Source organism: Gorilla gorilla, chromosome 14 (assembly GCF_029281585.2).
Source record: "Gorilla gorilla gorilla isolate KB3781 chromosome 14, NHGRI_mGorGor1-v2.1_pri, whole genome shotgun sequence".
Lineage (NCBI taxonomy): Eukaryota > Metazoa > Chordata > Mammalia > Primates > Hominidae > Gorilla > Gorilla gorilla.
In genome coordinates, this window is record NC_073238.2 from 57,658,509 (window position 1) to 57,678,642 (window position 20,134).

At 39.5% G+C, this 20,134-nt stretch overlaps 1 protein-coding gene and 1 pseudogene across 2 annotated transcripts in view; one reads left to right on the forward strand and one right to left on the reverse strand.

Moving 5' to 3' along the window:
* Positions 1-20,134, reverse strand: part of ENOX1 (ecto-NOX disulfide-thiol exchanger 1) — a 573,843-nt gene that overhangs the window by 167,842 nt on the left and 385,867 nt on the right. The gene's annotated exons all lie outside the window — the stretch shown is intronic.
* Positions 12,142-12,525, forward strand: LOC109029290 (large ribosomal subunit protein eL36-like; annotated as a pseudogene).

Here is a 20,134-nt window from a genome sequence, read left to right on the forward strand (position 1 = left end):
ACTTAAAATGGTATTTCTTCATAAGGTCAGAAACAAGGCAAGGATATCCACTCTATTTCTATTCAGCCATCAGGATATATGACAACATGCGTGACTTTCAGAATAACTATATTGAGTGAAAGAAACCAGAAACTGAGTACATTCTATAGGTTTCATTTACATAAAATTCTGGAAAATGCAAAATAATTTGTAGAGACAGAAGATCAGTGGTTGTCTCAGGATGGGGATGAGTAAGAGAGGGGGTCTGAGGAGGTAGGAGGAAGAGATAACAAAGGGAACAGGAAATGTTTTGGTGTGGCTGATATGTCCATTATTTTGATTGTGATGATTTCACAAGTATATACATATGTCAAAACTTACGAAATTGTAGAATTTAAATATGTACAATTTACTGTACGTCAATTCATTAAAGCTATAAAATATAACAGATACTTTAGGTCATAGGTAAAAACGAAAACACTGCCACAGTGAACCAAGCTATATCCAGCCAAGGTCTTGGTTTCAACTAGGGAATGCATGATAGGAGGGCATGGTTGTCCTCCCTGGCATCAACTTAAAAGCATCAGATATGCATATATAAAGCTTTTTAGTTTCATAACAAGAGATACTTAATAGATCTCAAATTAAACAAACACAGCCAGTTATATGCCAATTCTATAGTTTTAGAAGTCAACAAGCAGCATATTGGGGATTATGGATGAACTGAACAAAATCTAGCGTAAAACATGGTACCAGACCTCAAAGGGTTTTGAAGACTGTCGATGATTTGGTAGAGTGATGCTAATTCTCACTCTCAACACAATCCAAGCAAGGAAATTTCTCCAAAATAAGATAAAAACTTGCAGGGTTTTAGGTGTCATTGTATATCTGAATTTACTCCACAGAAATTCTTCTCCCAACTTGTTAAATTTCAAGACTTCTCCTTGGAGCCATGAGCAGAATAAGAAAAACACAGATGGCTCAACTTCACGGTAATAATGATTCAAGGCAAGCAAACCTTAAGCTGTTTATATTTCAGATTAAAATAGAATTGAGGAGAGAAACATCATTCTGGGTGCTAAAATGAATATTAAGATAAAGCTAGTGTAAGTATTATTAATATTGCACTATTATTATTTTGGGTTTGCAATCCATAGGAAATCCATGTATGCTTCTGTTTGCTTCCCTTAGAACTGGTATTTTAAATAAATTCTGCATGCTCAATAAATAGGGTCTATTTACTCAAAGGCGACAGACCCCATGGTACTCTCCACAAAGACTTCCCTCATGGCCTCCCACTGCTGTTGTTTATAGGGCTGCAATTACAGAAAGGATTCTCAGCAAAACGAGCAATGACACCATTACCATCAACAGGAATTCTCCTGGCACTGTGGAGATTCTTTATTGAAAGAAATACAAAGCCAGTGTGTTGCTAGTAGAATGCATGAATTTGTTGGGCAATGGCTTTCTCCTTCTGGACACCACCCTGCAGGTTAATGACTCTCAACTCTGAGCATCCTTCTTCTCTCCTTCCAGCAGGTGTTTTCACACCTTTCTAAGTTAAGTGTCCCAGAATGTAAAGGCTGCCACTACAGGGAGGCAGCAGGACACAATGCATGAGACTGATCGGCAGTGAAGCCGGACTGCCTGTGTTCACATCCTGGCTGCACCACTCACTAACAGTGTGACTTCAAACAGATTACTTAGCTTCTCTGTGCCCTGGTGTGCTTATTCCTAAAAATGAAGTAATAACAGCACTGATTTCACTGGGTGAGGATTAGATAAGGACTGAGATGCTTAGAAAAATGCCTGGCACATACACAATAAATGCAAGCAATTATTATTATTAACACAGCTTTGTTGACACAATAACATTTGTAGAGAATGAATGATAGCAGCTACTCTAAGCTGCCTCCTTATGGCAAGCACAGTAGGAACAAGAAATAGAAATACTTCCTCTAACAATGCAGCAAAATCTTCTGGGAGAGAGAACCATACAAGACCAGCCTATCAAATAACAATAATTATATTAATACCACCCATTACTGAGTACCTTCTACACACTGCAGTGTGTAAAATGCATCTATATATTATCTTATTCATTCCCATAACCCCATGAATTAGATGATATAACTTCCATTTTCCAGATAACAAAACTGGGACTCAGAGAAATTAAATAAGTTCCCTCAGTTCACGTGGCTGAGACAAACATTTCTGAATAGAACTACCTGGCTCTTAGCCAGGTTTTTCCGCTATGCCATGCACCTTTTCAACCCAAAAGGCAGTGGTGTGTTCTGAGCAAAGGCATTCAGGAGAAAACAAATCTGTCAGGAGGCAGAGTTTCCAACAGCACACTGTCTTTGAAACTATTAAAAGGATAGTCTTAAGTGCTGCTGGGTGAAACTATTAAAATAGTGAAACTATTAAAAGGATAGTCTTAAGTACTGCTGGGTGAAACTTGTCACACCTGAACACAGAGATAGCAATCCTCATTGCTGGGTCATCTCTCAGTGGCAGGGTAATATACTTGAAAGGATGATCAGTTGTTTCCCGGTTTTTTCCTTGGCCCCTACTAGGTACCCTGATTCAAACAAGGCTGTTCACTGGTTACTTTCTCAGAGACAGATATTGTGTAGAAAGCTCAGGGAAAAAAAAGTGTGTGGTATGTTGGCATCATGGCACTACTGGAACTGAAAGGACTGTGGCACTGGGATCTAGTGGAGGGTGCCCCGCTTTCTGGATGGCAGGGAAAGGTTCTCTGATGCTTAAATGAGTCCTTTTTTCTGTACATTTGGGATATTTCATAATTAAAAATTAAAAAGTAATTATCTATAAGCAGGAGAAAATTTTATCTTATAATATCAATAAATAACTCTTAGAATACTCTCAAGATTAATTTTGAGAGGAAACTTATAATCATTAACTTTTATATTGAGTAACAATTCTATAAAAACACAACAGCCTAAATCAATTCAAACCTTAAAGTAAAAATGTTTGCAACATATATGACCTATTTTGTAAAGGGGCAGAATCCACAACAAAGAACCCTAGTAAATCAACAAGAAAAAAAGAAAATGTTTCAACAGATAATAAGTAAAAAACAAAAGGGAAATTTAAAAGAGAGGAAATAGATATGGTAAATTAAGATTTGGAAAAGTTCAAATAAAAACAAGATATTTTTCACACATTAGCAAACATTTAAAGAAACAATAATAGTAGTTTTGGTGAGAATTTGAGGGCTGGGCTAACAATACGTGTAGCTAGCATTCAAAAGGTATTTATTGACATGAGAAAATTTTGCCATTTTTTTCTTCACTGGTAAGAAAAAATGATAACCATATATTTGGAATGATATCAAGTTTTTAGAATTAAACACATTTGTTTATACATTTGTAGAAAAAGAAATTGGAAGGAAATACATCAAGATACATGTAGTGGTTATTTCTGCATCTTCAAATGACAATTTTTGCTTATTTATACCTTCGTGTATTCAAATTTTTATAATAAAATTACATTATTAAAACTTTCCTTGGGGCTGGGCACCGTGGCCCATACCTGTAATCCCAGCACTTTGGGAGGCCGAGGCAGGCAGATCACTTGAGGTCAGGAGTTTGAGACAAGCCTGGCCAACATGGTGAAACCCCATCTCTACTAAAAATACAAAAATTAGCTGAGTGTGGGAGCCGGTGCCTGTAATCCCAGCTACTCTGGAGCCTGAGGCAAGAGAATCAATTGAGCCTTGGAGATGGAGGATGCAGTGAGCTGAGACTGTTCCACTGCATTCCAGCCTGGGAGACGGAGCAAGATTCTGTCTCAAAAACAAAACAAACAAACAAAACTTTCCTTGGTACATTCTAGGTTCTTTAAACAACAACAAAAAAAACTCTTTGATGGCAAATGGAAGAGACAGGATTCATGTTACACATCCCTCTGTGTCCTTACAGGGATGTGCTGAGGATGTATGAAATTTCTTTGTAACAATGTTGTCGTTGTTTTCCCAAGAGCATTATTTAAGGAGAATGGACAGGTCTATGGGAAAATTTAACTTTATATAGAATGATTTTTAGGTCTAAAAAGTCTAGTTCAGCCTGGGAAGACTCTTCTATGATAAAGGAATGAAAACAACACAAATCACAATATCATATTAAGGTGATTTTCCTAAGGAAATAATGTGTTTGACAGCTGCTCCCCATTCAGTATATCTGTGAGTGAAGAGAGTCAATTGAAACTAATGTTCACCAAAGACCACTTTTAGCCACTCATTGTTGACTTGGATGTAAAATGGTGAGCATTGTGTTTGAACAATTAAAAAATCAGAAATAAAATTACTTTTTGATATTAGAATCTAAATGGTCCAAGAATATGATTGTCTTGGGGATTCCTTTTGAGAAATTAATTTTGACACTTCACTCACTTTATAAATAGAAATTTCTCCTTGGTTGTTTTCTTAACATGTTTAGAATTGATGCTAACACGCTTTAGTTTATTCACTGCAGCCAACTTTTGACAACAAGCTTTCAAATTCTGGAGTTTAAATATCAAAACTTGACCTGGTAACATTATAGAAAAAAGCTAGTGGAACACCTTTAAAAAAATGGAATGTTGAAAAACAACTCCAATTAATTTAGAAATGGCAGAGGAAATTATATGAGAAGATTTAGAGTCCTCTAAAGCAAATGATTTATTGAAATATTTTTTCCCCCAGCAAGTATTAATAAGTACCTTCCATATGCCAGGCATTGTTTTAGGAACTGGAGATGCAACTTTGAACAGGACAGACTTGCTTCTTACTTTCTGGAAGCTTACCTCCCAGTGAGGATTGATAGACATAATCAAAAGGTAAAGAAAGAAGTTACTTTCAGATTGTGCTAAGTGCCACTTACAGGGATGTAGGAGAGTTACCTGGGGTGAGAGAGGAGGGAGGAAGCCGTCTGATTGGTTAAGATGGTCTGTCTGGAAAAGAACTTTTGAGTTCAGTTCCTAAAAACAAGGAGCTGGCCTGTGGTGGGAAGATATGGAGGAGGAGATTATAGGCAGAGGGAAGAGAGGGAGCAAAGGCCTGAAGGCAAGAGCAAGCCTAGCATGTCTCAGAACTAAAAGGAGGCCAGTGTGGACACAGCCTGGTGGGTAAGGGGTACAGTAATAGATATGAGATTCAACAGCGGATTCCCAAGGGCCTCCTCATCCCCACTACTCAACTGGATAACTACTGTCTTTTATGCCTATTGACTTTCTGCTTGAACAGTCATTTAAAAGTGTTGAAAGGTGAAAAAGAAAGGTTTAAAAATCTCTGTAGTTTTAATTTTATTCTGATTGCTAGAGGAGATATATAAACATACACATGCACACACACTTACATATATATAAACATATATACACATATATGCATAAACATATAAATATGTAAATGCACATATATACATATGTAAATACATATATATACATATATAAACATTTATAGATACATATGCGAAAACATAGACAGACATATACATAACTGGTGTTTTCGAACATTTGACAAGGATTCATACTAGAGAATCAGTGGCATAGAAATCGCAGTATAGGAGGTAAAATTGGATATTAATGTTTGGAAGTACTTCAGACTGCTCAGGAAAAGTTAACCATAGGTGGGTGGAAGCTTTTCCCCAGCTGGAGAAGCTCAGTATGTCAATGAAACCGGAGGTTACTAATAAAAACACATGAATGACATGAACAGGTCTATTCTGAAAATAGCAGAGTTGGAAAATGCTAACATTAGAGACAGAGTCAGTAACAACAATGAAGCCTGCCAGATTGGTGTCACTTAAGAGACATGATCTAAATAGAAAGAAACTCAACCCATTGCATGAGGATGCTTAAGTTATTTTGTTTGAAGAGAAATTTATCTTGCTCAGTGGAATAAGCCAGAAGACTAAACAGGAAAAGACCATTAGGGAAAGATACCCAAAAAGCAAATCAGAACAATATGAAAAAAGTAATATCTGAAAGCCACCTATATTAATAAATTTGGTTTGCATGTTCGGAGTTCTAAAAATGACTTGTGAGGGGAGAGTACAGTGTTTCTTTGTACTCCATTACTCTTTGGGGTAGAACCTGTTTGACAAGGAACTCAGTTCAACATGACTGACAGTATTAATCATGCACCTATATGTGGCTAGCACTGCACTAGGAAGTGTCTCTGCTCATAAACAGTGAAACCTACTAAAGAGAAAAGGCATGATGTTAACACCACCTGGGATGTGGAGTGTATCCATTTCACAAAATCCTATCAGCAGAGCAAATAATGGGAACAAATTGACTACAGGCCAGGGTCAAATCCTAAGGTAAAAGCAGTAACTGCCCTCGGGTGGGTAGGAGAGAGCATCTCTGAAATTGGCCAGAGCTACCAGGGAAGGCTATTAGAATGGAGTGGGACTTGAGGCTGCCCTTGGAGGAGCTGGTAAAATTTTGATAGGTGGAGAGGCAGAGGAAGGTGTCTCTGAATCATTAACAGCTGAACAAGAGCTGTTCAATCTTATCCAACTGTGAGTCTGGAAATACTGCCTAATTATTAACTAGCAGGTGAAAAGAACAGAAAACAAACCACTGGTGCCACTGCCAGGCTTCCATCTGGCTGTGGTATCATTAGGAGGCCCTTAAAGTTATAGTTCTTCGGCAATAAGAAGGCAGCATCTTTTACTAAATTAACAAAATTAACTTACTAAATAACAAAAGTAATTTTAATTACACCCAGATTTAGCAGGGAAACTAAATAGCAAACATTCAAGTAAGTGTCTCTGTTGATAAGAATATAACTAGAAACACTCTTTTGGAAGTAATTTTGTGATATCTCAACAGTAACTAAACGACATGTCATCTGTTGACCTGGCAATTGACCTTAAAGAAATAGTCCAAATGGGAAATAAGAAGTCAAAGATACTAACTGCAGAGTTATTGATACTATTGAAAAACTGGAAACAGCTCAAAGACTACCAACAGAGTAGTCAAAGTAATGGAAACAGATGTGTGATATCATTCACCCATGGAGTTAGTAAAAGTTAAAATTATTTTAAATAGCCTCTATTGGTGTGAGTGTAAAATGGGTTTAAATTTTATACAATGCAATTTTGGAAATATCAAAATTTAAAATATGCATTCCTCTGAATCAGCTCCAGAAATGCTGAGAAGGGATCAACAGCCACGTAGAGGGCTTTACTGACTCCAAAACATCTCCTTATTTCCTTTTTTAAAAATGACATTATCCACAATACATATGATCTTTGAAAGAAAAGGAAGAAAGAAAGATAGATATTATTGATAGTCCCATTTTCTAATGAGGAAACTGAAGGTCAAAGAGGTAAAGGAATTTAACTTTCTCTAGCCCTAAGTTCATGTGCCTGAAAAATCATGATGCAACTGGTTGGAATTTCACAAGGCTAAATACAGTCATCTTGTTTAAGTGAAAATATCTCTTGATTTAGATATAGAACCCCATTTCATGGAGCCAAGCCAGTAGGGTCTAGGGAAACAATGGCTGTCCTATTCTTCCCTGGAGATGATAACACTGCTTCTACTACACTTGACAGAGAGGGAGCAGGGGAGAACAAAAAAAATTTTTTGGTCTTCTGACCTAGCCTGTATGAAAGAACAAATAACTTATGTGCAAATATAAGATACAGTGTGAGTGCTGAAAACGAGGTAAGGATTATGAGAGGTCTATTATCTACATGTGTTGTATATTCTTGGAGAGCACGTTTGAATGGGGGAGGTGCGGCATTATTTCACAGCAGGAGAAATCATCATTCTCATCATTTCTAAAAGCCAGGCAGCCTTCAGTCAGTTTCACAATAATCAATTAATTAGCTAAAGTAAATATTTAGAATGAGTTATGGCACAAAGATATGAAAACATGGCATATAAATGAGCTTTAGACATGTAAACTGACTCTTTAGGAGGAGAAATTACTCAAGAGGGAGAAGTGGTATTGCACCAGATGGCTGTCTAATAATAACTTCAATGGACACATATGATACTTGTTTAATTATTTATCAAGGAGAATGCCTGCAAAAATTTAGTAAGTTTATAAAATTTTTGGCAAGTACAAGACTGTGTCAGCCAATAATGCATTTTGAGTTTAAAATGCTCCCTCTTGGTGGCTTATTATAATACTTAATCCTAGACCAAGGATTCACCATTTTTCTGTCTCAGTTTCACCATCTGTATTAAGAACTGAAAAACCTTTACCCAAATCAGGGAGTTTGGGACTCTTTAGGACTTTACTTTTTATATTATCCCCTGAATCAAATACTTCTTCCTACTTAAACCATTTCCAAAAGTGTACCGTCATATCCTAATTGTCTTAATTCTGTCTCATTGCCATTTCCCCCTTAAGTTGCCTCACAATCTATCTGCCTGACTTCTAGACAAATAACATCAAAGAGTTGTCTATAGAAGGTTTCTAGTTTTCTTTTTCATTTCTCATTATTCTCTTTCATTTCTTTCTCCCTCCCTCCCTTCCCTTTTTTGGTTTTGTTTTTGCTTTTCGAAGGAGGGCCAATTTAAAAACAAAATGAAAAAAGCACACCCATTACTATCTGAAGGCACTGGCTACTACGAATCCCTTTTCTTTGTGCAGCCCTTTTGGCTTTTTGCAAGACCTCCCTATGTACACCATCTCACCCGTTCCTTATGATATTGTTCAACCTTTAACCCACTGACCTGCCTTCTATCCCCACAGCTCCCCCAGAACGGCCCTTGTGAAGGTCACCAATGAACCCGGCCCCCATTGCAGTCTTTTAACTTTGCCCCTCAGAAGAAGTCAATCATGCCGGCTACTACTTGGCTGAATATGTGACTTGGATCCCGTAACGTTGCACACTTCTCTTTTTCTTCTAATTTTCTGACTACTCATTTCCTCTCAACCCCCTTTGCTGGCTTATCACCTTCTTCCTAAACTGTAACTGCTGGAAGTTTTCAAAGCCTACTGCTGTTCCCTCTATTCTCTTTATGCCATTTCCCTCATGCCCATGGTGCCAGTCATGCTGATGAACACAGATCTCTCTGGATGTGATTATCACTGGCCCACCCATCTCTTACTCCAGACCCATATATCCCTGTGTCTACTCAATATCACCACTTAGATATCCCACAGGAGCTCCAACCCGGGAAGTACCAATCTGAGTGCATGTTTTCTCCCTCTATTTGTTCCTCCTGTGTTTCTCACTTCATAAACCCATTTACCCAGTTGCTTAAGCTAGAAACTTGGCATTCATCTTGATTCTCTCTCTCTCACTCCCCTGTCATCTAATCCATCACAAAATCCTAAGGCTTCTACCACAAAAGCTTATTCCAATTTGTCCTTATCTCTCCAACTTCACTATCATGCCCCAAGTCAAAGCCCTACTCACCTGGGACCTGGACATGTGTGGCCTCTTAACTGATTCTCTTGCTTCTATTCCTACCCCACTTCCCAAATCCATTCTCTTTTAACATTAAATTCAATCACAGAATCCCTCTGTTTCAGGGAATGAATAAATAAATCACCTTCAATCAATTAATTTTAGAATTAAGATCAAACCCTTTCCCAGGACCTGCAGGGCCTCTAACAACCACTTTGAGCTCTTCACATAACCAGTTCCACCTCAACCACCAAGCTGGTTGTCCAGGACTTCTCCAAGCGAGTTAAGCTCCTTCTGCCTCTGTGGTCCTCTTCTATGCTCTTCCTTCTCCACTTTCCAGAGCTGGCTCCTTCTCATACCTCAGAATCTCAGTTTAAATTTAGTCTCCACAAAGACACTGTTCGTGGTTACCTGAATATCCATGGTAAGTTCCCCCTTATGGTCTATTATTGCAGCATTGTATTACAGTAATCATTACCATTTCTAATGATACGGTCATCAATCGGTTTACTTGTTTACTACCTGTCTCCACAATCAGAATATGAGCTCCATGACAGCAGGAATAACTTTAGGTATTCACAATAAAAGATGGTTAATAAATATGGGAGTGAAGGAGGGATACTACTAAACTATGACATTAAAACTAGTATCAGGCCGGGTGCAGTGGCTCACGCCTGTAATCCCAGCACTTGGGGAGGGCGAGGTGGGTGGATCCCCTGAGGTCAGGAGTTCAAGACCAGCCTGGCCAATGTGGTGAAACACCGTCTTTACTAAAAGTACAAAAAATATAAATAAAAAAAATTAGCCAGGCGCAGTGGCACGTGCCTGTAGTCCCAGCTACTCAGGAGGCTGAGGCAGGAGAATCATTTGAACCCAGGAGGTGGAGGTTGCAGTGAGCCAAGATCACGCCATTGCACTCCAGCCTGGGCAACAAGAGCTAAACTCTGGAGGAGGAATGTAATATTAATTCAAACACCCATTTTTTTCTTGAGAATAAAATTTTAGTTTCAATATTTTCTATATATTTTGGTTTCATGTTTACATACACATTTAAAATCATTAATATGTTTTTCTTTAAAAGCTACTGATTTCCTTATGAATTTGTTTTTTTCATTCAAAGTGTAAAATGAATGACTCTCATTAGATGTGTTTTGAAGAAATATCTTTGCTGTGTTCTTTTCTCTGTGTTCAGCCACGAGAAATTTGTGTGAGGCTGCTGGAGTGGGATGGGTCCCTATCCTGACAATTATAAGTCAGTATAAAAAAGTCTGAGGCAAAAGCAGGCATAGCTCTGCGGGCATTTCTGATATTTTACATTAGTCATTAGAAATAATTCATATAAAAAAGGAAGATGACCAATAATAAGAGAAAATAATGTGAAGCATTGTATTTTTTAATTGCTGCTCGAAGAGAGTTCATTTTCAGCCAAAACACAATAGTACTTTGCTCCTTTGGCTAGAAGTACAAGTGATTCCAAGAAACTTAAGTATTCTCAGAGCTACCTGCTATGGGTATTTAGGCCTAAGTCCTGATAAAAGGTAATCACAAGCTTTTAAGAAAGGTATTTTTTAATTTGTTCTTTTCAAATTGGAAAGAAAGTGGGCAAATGGTTTGTAGTGTTCTAATAAAATAGATTAGATAAAAGGGGCAAGAAATCACAGGCTAAAGTTTTTTTATTCAATACATATTTATTGAATATCAATGCATAACAAGAATGGTTCCAGGAGGCATAAGAAACACAAAGATGAATAAAATATAGTTCTTTCCATTAAGAGGCTCATCATTAGGCAGAACATACAGATTAGATAGATGGATGGATGGATGGACTAACAACAGGTGGGTGGGTGGATGGATGGATGGATGGATGGGTGAATGGACAAATAGATACAGCATAAAGAGAGGATGAATGATTAAGCATGGTCTTCTAGCACAAAGAAAGTTACAAGAATTAAACATGAAACAAGGAATAATTGAGACTCTATGAATGTAAAGAAATGAATGTAGTTCATTAATTTGATCCATATCTCAGTTGCCTTACTGATATGGTTTGGATGTGTGTCCCCTCCAAATCTCATGTCGAAATATGATCTCCAGTGTTGGAGGTGGGGCCTGGTGGGAGGTGTTTGGGTCATAGGAGTTGATCCCTCATGGATAGCCCCTTCCTATGGTAATGAATGAGTTCTCACTGTTATTCACAGGAGAGTTGGTTGTTTAAAAGATCTTGGCACCACCTCCTCTCTCTCTTGTTCCCTCTCTTGCTATGTGGGCATACCTACTGCTTTCTACCATGATTGTAAACTTCCTGAGACCTCATCACAAGCCTAGAAGATGCAGGTGCTGTGCTTGTATAGCCTGAAGAACTGAGACAAATGAACATCTTTTCTTTATAAACTGCCTAGTCTCAGGGATTCTTTTATAGCAATACATAATGAACTAATACACTTGTGCAATATCAATAGGCTTTTCCTTTAATATCTACAAAATTCTTACAGAGAATGAATGAAAAATGAAGTCTCCTCTTGATCAGCCCAAGGTTAGGCTGCTCCTGTATTACTAGCCAATTTCATTGAGTGAAAATTCAATGGCATCCCGAACTTGGCACGTTCTACATTAGGCAAGGAAAGGAATAAGCAAGAGTGCCTGGAGTATTTCTCTCAAATCTATCAAAAGCGGAGAAACCAGTCAAGACACACTGTTCTGTAGAACTAAACAAGATAATCTCCAGACCTCTGTCTCCTTGTCCATAATATGAAAGTGCTGTGGCAGCCAATGATGAGCAGCAGCCATGGCTCTGCATTACTCCACGGCCCTGGGCCTCAAACAAGGGCCATGAGGTGACCAAGAACACAAGCAAGCCGAGGCACAGCCACTGGCACGAACATCCCACCAAGCACACCAAGTTCATGGGAGATGTGATTTGAGAGGTATGTGGCTTTGCCCCATGCAACATGCCATGGAGCTGCCACAGGTCTCCAAAGACAAACAGGCCCTCAAATTCATCAAGAAAAGGCCAAGGAGGAGGAAGAGAGAGGAGCTGAGCAACATTCTGGTCATGGCTTCCATGAGGAAAGTGGCTGCCAAGAAGGACGAATTCCTCCCCTCCCCACATAATAAAACCTTTACAGGAAAAAAAAAAAAAAATGCCAGGGCTGGACCAGATCAGTGTTAGCAGAAAGATTAGCAGATAGATTTCTTCACATATGAACAGGTGTTGGCTCCTTGGAGTGCTATGTTGCAATGGAAGCACACATTCTACCTCAGTAGCAAGAAGGCCCTCTGATGGACTAGCAACATCTGCCATGAGCAGGGGAATAGCGTGACACATTCACTACTGTGGGGCAGATCACTAAGGTTTAAATGAAATGTTATCTCCAGGGCCGGGTGCAGTGGCTCACACCTATAATCCTGGAACTTTGGGAGGCCAAGGCGGGCAGATCACTTAAGCTCAGGAGTTCAAGACCAGCCTGGCAACATGGTGGAACCCTATCTCTACTAAAAATATAAAAATTAGTCAAGTGTGGTGGTGTGTGTTTGTAGTCCCAGTTACTCAGGAGACTGAGGTAGGAGGATCACTTGGATAGCTTGAGCCTGGGAGGTCAAGACTGCAGTGAGCCGAGATTGCACCACTGCACTCCAGCCTGGGCACCAGAGTAAGACTTTGCCTCCAAACAAAACAAAACCAGCATGAGATATTATTATCTAAAGTCCTTTCAAACTCTCAAATCTTATGATTTCCACTAACATTGAGTTGGTGTGATTATCTTCCTATATAGTGGACAACATATCACAATAAATTCTTAATTATCCATACTTTCGTTATTTTTGCCCCAATGTTGCTTTCATTCTCATGAATGTGATCCGAAGAAACACAGCCTTATCCACAAGCATGGAGCCCAGCAGGAAGCTGTTTAAAGCAGAATACTTTGTTTACTCACTCAAAGAAGCCCATGCCACGTAGGCTGCGATGGGCTCAGGAATAGCAAAAGGTTTGCCAAGGTGATGCAGGTGAGAAAATACGCATTTCTTGTTCTTTCCTGCTCATATTTCCACAAAGTTTCTTTACAGAACTGTAAATTCAGAAATCAGATAGAGCCATGATGAAAACAATTACAAATAAAACAAACGATGGCCACTTATTTGAGATTTCAGATAGCATGTACCCCGGTTACCTCTTACTGATAAGAAAATCTCTACTTGTGCTGCTCTTTTCCGAAGATTGCTTGAACTGAGACCATCTAATCGCTAGCATCTAAATTACTATTCATTTTCGTGTTTATCCTCCAGTACTGGTTACTCAGCAGATGCCACTGCCACCTCAAAAGCCCGGAAACTGGCAGGAGAATGTCCTTCCTTTTCTTGCTCCTTGTTTCTTCAAAGTCTAGCAAGATTTGAGTTCCTTACAATGATTCTCCTGCATCACTCACATGGCTGTATGTGTGACTGACTCGGTAGGAGCTCTCTGCATCCATTAAAGACCAGATATACAAACAAACAACATCATCTCCACCAAAAAGATTACCTTAATTTTTTTCTTTTTTGAGACAGTTTTGCTCTTGTAGCCCAGGCTGGAGGGCAGTGGCACCATCTCGGCTCACTGCAACCTCCGCCTCCCAGGTTCAAGTGATTCTCCTGTGTCAGCCTCCTCAGTAGCTGGGATTACAGGCACGCACCACCATGCCTGGCTAATTTTTTGTATTTTTAGTAGAGACACGGTTTCACCATGTTGGCCAGGCTGGTCTCGAACTCCTGACCTCAGGGGATCCGCCCACCTCAGCCTCGCAAAGTGCTGGGATTACAGGCGTGAGCCACCAGTCCCGGCCAAGATTACCTTAACCACAGGAGATACTCTTCCTGTGGTTCCTGTTAAAAGTTACCATGTTGCTTTGTTCCTTCCAGATATTAACCAGATGTTAGTCATTTTAGCATTGTGCATATTAATGTCTTATGTTCTTGATTTTTAAGATTTTCCCTCTAAGTCTTAGAAAGTCAGAGCTTTAAGGGAGCCTGAATACCTGCCTTTGACAGCTAGGCACCACAAGGCCCTCGAAATCTGTGCAACTTGCCCATGGCCACTTCGCCACCGTGTGATAGAGCAGGGTAGGAGCAACACCATCTCTCCAGGGCCCATGGCCCTGTGCTTTCCTCTTGCCATACGGAGTGGCTTTTCCTGCACTTTCATGCCCTTTCCAGTCTTCTCTGGTGGGTGAGGCCTGCGGCACACTGGGCTGCTCTGGTGCCCCTGCAGAATCTCTGGCCTGCCCCTCTCTTGGCGAAGCCCCAGCAAGGATGACATAGAAAATTCAGACAAGGATGAAATCATCGTTTTCCTCTATTATTTTTCTAAATTGCCTTTTTCCTACCCATGACTAGGCAGTATTTCCTCACAGCTGGGGATGAACAAATTCAAAAAGATGTTCTCAAATACATGGTTTCCAAGAGAGGCCACTAAGTGTTGAAAGTATAAAATGAACATTTTTGAGTGATTGCACAGTTCATGAAAATGTCTCTGGTTAGAACCTCATCAGCAGTGATTCACTCTGTGCATAGGGTCCCCATGGAGACTGGAGTCACCTCACATTAGGGTATTGAGGCTCATTTTTCCTGCTGAGATGGAATAAATGGCTAGGATGCATTAACTGATGGCGGTCACAAGGGTCCCATCCAGTAAAGTGAGGAATATTTCTTTAAAGATATTTAAAGAAATATTTATTTCTTTAAAAATTTATTTCTTTAAAGATATTTCTGCCCTTGTGGTCAGAAAGACTTACTGAACTTTAAGACTACCATATTTCTCCTTCCCCTTAAAGAAAAAGAGTCCTTTTGCCCTATAGGCATAAACATTCAGAAGTAAAGCCTCAAGGTCAAAATTATATCTTCTATGATAGATAGCAAGATAATTTCCCTGTTAAAGAGGAAAATATAGTTTATTACAGTTCAATCATGTTTTTCTTGATGCCCAAAACATCTTTTTCAAGATAATAACCAATTAAATGAGATTATATACTGTGTGTCTTAGTCTATGGGGAGCTTCTGTAACAAATACTACAGACTAGGTAGCTTATAAACAACAGAAGCTTATGTTTTGGAGGCTAAGAAGTCCAAGACCAAGGCACTTGGAAGATGTGCCATCTGGTGAGGACCCACTTTCTGGTTCAAAGATAGCCTCTTCTCATTTCATCTTTACATGGTGGAAGCAGTGAGGGGGCTCTCTTGGGTCTCATTTAAAAGGGCACTGATCTCACTCATGAAGGCTCTGCCTTTATGACTTAATTACCATCCAAAGTCCCCATGTCCTAATATCATCACCTTGGGGGTTAGGATTTCAACATATGAATTTGGGGGTATGCAAACATTCAGACCACAGCACAGTGCTGGAGCATAGCAGACACTCAATACACGAGTTTTAATTTGTATATGCAACTATGTTTTAGGTACTTTACAGCTCGGCTACTTTTATTTAAAAATTTTTCAGTTTTAAAACTGCATCGTAAGTAAGACCACAGAAATGTAGCATCAGACAAGCTTCCCTACCCATTCCAAGGCCAAATGAGGATTTTTTTGTTTGTTTCTCCACCAGCCAAGAACCTGGGGTGCTTCAAGGACTCAAACTTTAGTTGCAGTTTCCAGGCCTCATGTTCTAGAAGGTCTAAAATAGGCCCAGAAATCTACTTTCCAGAGGATGCTGAAACAGATGACCTGCAGCAAATACTCTAATATAATTGACTCTTGAAGAACATGTGTTTGAATTTTGAAGGTCCACTTATCACCAATTTTCTTCAATAAAAGTTATACTAAGTATGCCTGCCTCTCCTGCCTCCCCTTCCATCTCCTTCATCTCTTCCACCTCTGACACCCCTGAGACAGCAAGATCAACTTTGCCTTTTCCTCCTCCTCCCAGCCTACCCAACGTGAAGACGAGGACCATGGAGACCTTTATGATGATCCACTCCTGCTTGATGAATAGTAAATGTATTTTCCCTTATCATTTCTTTTTTTTTTTTTTTTTTGAGACAGGGTCTCTGTCACCCAGGCTGGAGTACACTAGCACGATCATGGCTCACTGTAGCCTCAATCTCCCAGGCTCAAGCGATTCACCTGCCTCAGCCTCCTGAGTAGCTGGGACTACAGGTGCATGCCACCATGCCCCACTAGTTTTTTTTTTTCAGAGGCAGGTTTTACCACCATGTTGGTTAGACTGATTTCAAACTCCTGGACTCAAGCAATCCACCTGTCTCGGCCTCCCAAAGTGCTGGGATTGTAGGCACTGGGCCCAGCCCCTTCCTTATCATTTCTTAATAACATTTATTTTTCTTCTAGCTTACTTTACTGTGAGAATATAGCATATAATACACATAAATATAAAATATATGTTAATCAACTGTTTACACTATTATAAGGCTTTTGGACAACATCAGGCTACTGGTAGTTAAGTCTTGGGGGAGTCAAAACTTATATGTAAGTTTTTTACTGTGTGGGGGTGAGCAGCTCTAACCCTGGCTTTGTCCAAGGGTCAGCTATAGTGTCACAGAGCTATGATTTGTGGGTGTGCATTGGGTATGTGTGGGTGCCTCCACATGGCTTGTAGAGAATGGTTGTCACTTCTCCTCCAATAGGAGATGTCAGGACAAGGGGATCATTTTCTACAGGGGCCAAGTCTTCTCTTTTCATTCCCTTAAAATAGAAAGTCATCCAAGGTCACTCTTCTCCCCTTCCCCATGCCTTCCTAAACTGCTCTCCAATGAGGGTAACACAAACTAACACATTTGATCCCTATAATATGTACCACGCTTCACCGATTCTAGAAAAGGTAACAATTCTGATGACGATTATTCCCTCCTTCTTTACAGACAAACTCAGAGAAGTTAACTAACTTGCCCAAGTTTACACAGCTAAGGGAACAAGCCTGGATTCAAACCTAAGACCTCAGGCTCTAAAGCCACCATCTGTCTCTTGCAGAGACAGTTCCTCAATGTTGAAAGAAAATTTTTTTCTCCTGAAAGACCACAGAAAGGATCCCCACATATTGCTGTAATAGGCTAACGCCCCTCTGTCCTTGCACTTTCCCACCTTTCCAACCCTCTGCTTGTCATCCTCAGCTCTGCCCATCCAGCCACCCCTCCACTTTCTTGCCTCATCAGCTCACCCCTTTTTTCATGGCTCCACTGCCACTCTTGTAGGAGTGTGTAGTCCAGCTCTGAAATTACTCTCCTGAAAATGCTCATCCCTTCTTCGTGCCCTTGTCCTTTCATTCTCACCACCTGTTAAAATCCAACCTTGGATAAACCCACAGAGAACTTCCTTCTCTGTGCCTGCCTACTGGGAGGACACAACAGTGCTGGAGAAAACCACGCAGGGCTCTCAAAGAGTGTCCAGACATCTTACCATATTTTTCTGGTCAGCTTCCTGTCTCTCCCCCAGTGAAACCTTCAAGGGTTCTCCCTTCTCTTCCAACCTTCCATTCCTCATCAGCCCACTTATCCTCAGCAGATGCCTGTCCTTTTCTGAGAAATGGAATCCATTAGCCAGGAACTCCCTCCACCTGAGTTACCAAATCAGCAATCCCACCTGCTCTGCATTCTGGACTTCCCATGCAGGATGTACATAGGTTGACTCAAGTCCATCTTATTTGTGTTAAACTTTAAAAATTCCAAGTTTCTGTTTTCTTTGAGAGAGTGTTACTTGCTTTCAGACTGCAATGTATATATTCTCTCCCATACTGATGATCACTTTTTGGTTATTGTCATAAACCTGAGTGCATGACCACCATGGTGTTATTCATAGAAGTCTACTTGCTGTTACTAAGTTGTTCCTGGTTCAACTTTAGTACAATATCTAGATCACAGGACCCAGGTTCGAAAATGGAAATCTGCAGCATTCAAGGACAACACAAAGTGATGTGCATAATAATTACATAATTGAAATCTTTAAATTTCAATGTAATACAAATAAATCTCTATGATTCTCCCCTACCCCCACCACTAATGATGTCTTTCCACCCAAGGTATTTATTTTTAAAAACAAAAGTGTAAAGATAGAGCTGGCCTAAGGCAAAAAACGTAGGAGACTTTGCTTTAATCATTTGCCCCCAAATCCTAATAGAGTGGAAACACTTTAGGCAGATAGACCTGGTTATCAATTCCAGCACTGTTTCCTTCCAGCTGAGTAACCTTGGGTGAGTTAACTCACATCACCTAAACTCAGTTCCCTCATCTATAAAATGGGGTTAATAATATTTAGCTAGCAGAGGATTCAATGATGCAAGATATTTAGAGTATTTGGCACATATTAGGTGCCAAATAATTATAGGTTTTATTACTATTCTTTTTAGTATTCCTAGTAAAGTCAATCATATCATAGCCCCAGATCTTTAACTTCTTATATCCCTAGGCAATACGTACATTCACTTTAAAAAGACTTTGTCTGTAAACTTCTGCTTCCAGCCACCAGAAAATAACAAGGATAGAATTTATTATCCTACTTTAAACAACTCAAAAATCAAACAAAATATATGAAATGATGGTTTTCAGATACTGTACAACAAGAAGTACAGGATAGTGATCATTGAGAGACGGGAAATAAATGAAGTGAAACTTATGATAGTCCCAGCCACTGTCTAGAAGGTTTCCAGGGCTTAATGCAAGGAAGAGAAACCAGAACAGAGCCTGAGGTCTGTCTGAATTAGACATCTGGGGAGACCAATGCCCCTGGAAATTTCAGGGCAGAGTACAAGAGAGGGAGGAGCCAATCAGAGAGAGAGAGCTTTGGAGATCTTCAGAGGTCCCCTCAGAGTCTGTGGCTGCATGTTGATTAGGAGAGACGGAGAGGGAACTGCGAAGGCTGGGGCAAAAGCCACAGATGGAACCTTTCTGAAGCTCACAAAGGACAGGGAGTAGCTCAAGTTCTCGAGATCCAGAGAGAAGCAACCTCGCAATATACCAGTAAAGAGTTCCCAGAAGTGTTTTGCCTCAGAAACGGGACGAAATTATCTCCAGTCTAAAGGCTGCTTAGATCCATTAACCCAAGTATAAAATCAAAGCCTTGAGAGAATCAAACTGTTTCCAAGGAACTTGACTGCATCTCAAAACAAACAAACAAAAAAAAACTTAAAAATATTTTAAGGAAGACAAAAAAGGAAAGAAAAAAAAATCCATCACCTGACAACATAAAATTCACAACGTCTGGCAACCAATAATAAATTAGTAGGCATGCAAAGAAACAGAAAAATAAGACCTATCATAAAGATAAAAATCAATCAAGAAAGAGATCCAGAAATGTCACAGATAATAGAATCAGTAGATAAGCACACTAAAACAGCTATTATAAATATACTCCATCTGTGCAAGAAGGTAGATGAAAGCATAACCATGATAAAGAAAGACAGGGAAGACACATTTTTTAAAAAGAAGGAATCTGAAAATATAATGCTCAATTATGAGAAAAATAAATCATGGATGTCAAATAAGGGGGCTGGAGGTCATAGTTACTCTTCATATCTAACTGATTGAAGATAGAAAATCTATAGTTTAGACAGTCTAAGGACCAAGTATAAAAGTGACTTTTCCAGGTATTATGCATTTTATGTAATTATTTATATAAATGAACCAAATTACATATTCATTCAACTATATAGTTACCAAGCACCCAGCTTTAATGATAAAGGAAATACAAAGATGATTAGCTACAGTTTTTTCCCACAGAAGAAGTCCAGCACAGTCTCTTAGACAGATGATAGAATAATTATATTAGCACATAAATGACATGTGCTTACAATTCAAGAA